This window comes from Haematobia irritans, chromosome 2 (assembly GCF_050003625.1).
Source record: "Haematobia irritans isolate KBUSLIRL chromosome 2, ASM5000362v1, whole genome shotgun sequence".
In the NCBI taxonomy this organism is placed as follows: Eukaryota; Metazoa; Arthropoda; class Insecta; order Diptera; family Muscidae; genus Haematobia; species Haematobia irritans.
Genome location: NC_134398.1, coordinates 160,573,670 through 160,575,423, shown reverse-complemented (window position 1 = coordinate 160,575,423; position 1,754 = coordinate 160,573,670). Strand labels below are relative to the sequence as shown.

General features: G+C 34.0%; 1 long non-coding RNA gene across 1 annotated transcript; it reads left to right on the top strand.

The window, feature by feature from the left end:
• Positions 1 to 446: 446 nt before the first annotated feature.
• On the top strand, positions 447 to 934 carry LOC142224294 (uncharacterized). Its single transcript, XR_012719110.1, has 2 exons — positions 447 to 683; positions 741 to 934. It is a non-coding gene; the product is annotated as an uncharacterized LOC142224294 (long non-coding RNA).
• Positions 935 to 1,754: the final 820 nt, after the last annotated feature.

Genomic DNA, 1,754 nt, shown 5'->3' with positions numbered 1-1,754 from the left:
AAATGTGATGAGATAAACCGAAAAATGTTATATTTATAAGAAATTATAAATGTTTAATCAAATCAATAAATATCTACACAATCGTGTTTTACTTGACCACAATGATTCTTCTACAATTACCTTAAATTGCACTTTTTCTGATAGTTTGCAGGGGTTCTTATTGGCGTCCTTCGAAATTGATCTAAATAGGCACCTAATAATTGCACTGATGAGAAACTTTTTCGTAGTAACTTGGCGTGGTACAACTTCTCAATAGTGACGGCGCTTTTCCGACGAGTTTTTGATGTCGTATATGATTGTTTTCGACGTAGTGGGGATTCTCAGAAGCGCCCCCAGATTCAAAAAATGTTGGCAGGGTAGTTATATGTAGCCCTCAGATAAATAGATCCCCAATCACACAAAAGTTGGTCCATATCAAGTTCATAATTGTATATAGCCCACATCCCTGCCAGCATTTCAAAGTTCCATTTCAACCTCATCGTTACCACAGACTCGTAAATGTCACTTCAACCATCATGAAAAGGTACATCAAAAAGTACATGCAAGTAATTTGCCATCCCTACTGTTAAAAAAGCCATTTTTTTTTGTGAAACGCCAAGCGCAACCAGCTTGTTATATTTTAATTAAATAAAAACGAAAATAAAGTTCTGAAAACATAGAGTATACGCTTAAAATTGTGAAAGGTATATTGGTGAACAATTTGGTGATTTTCCAAATGGAATAAAGTGATTGTTTTTCAGATATTTTACAGACACGCTGCCTCCATGGAATAAAAACACTGGTTGATAGACGCAGCAACATGTAACTCGCTACTTGTAACTCAACATCATCATTAATGCCAAAAATTATGTTAAATGTAATGTGATAGTGGTATAAATGTTATATTTTTAAGAATTTGTAAATGTTTAATCAAATTAATAAATATCTAAACAAACGTGTTTTACTCGACCACAATGATTCTTTTACAACTATCTTAAAATGCACTTTTTCTGATTGTTTGGAGGGTCCCTTATTGGCGTCGTTCTAAATTGATCTATAAAGGCACCTAATAATTGCACTCATGCGAAACATTTTTGTAGTAACTTGGCGTGGTACAACTTCTCAATAGTGACGGCGCTTTTCCGACGAGTTTTTGATGTCGTATATGATTGTTTTCGACGTAGTGGGGATTCTCAAAAGAGTCCCCAAATTCAAAAAATGTTGGCAGGGATATAAGCGACCCCCATATTTCATTCTGGCTCTCTACGTACCGTGCAAAAGTCCATATCGATTCGTAATTATTTGTAGACTTACCAATACATAACTTTTTTGTTTAATATATAACACGTATGGACTAACTCACAATTTAGAAAACGATGTTAAGAAGTTTTAAGATATCACAACCCAATTAATTCGATTGTGGATGACAGTCTTTCGTAGAAGTTTCTACGCAATCCATGGTGGAAGGTATATAAGATTCGGCCTGGCCGAAACTACGGCCGTATATACTTGTTTTTTTTTTTTTAGTTTTTGCTCAATAAAAAGACTGTATTTTAAATGACTAGATTATTTTTGTGGGGGGAATTTGGTTGTAAGAAATTTTATGTTAGAAAATTTATTTTTGCTACCTTTTAAATTTCGAGAGTTAGCATCACTGGCTGGTCACATAATTAAACACATTTTCGACGGCGTATGTAGAATTGCTCTGGCTTTGTATGTAAGCGTCCGTATTGTTATTTTTTAAATGATAAACGTATTTTTGTGTGTAACTAATT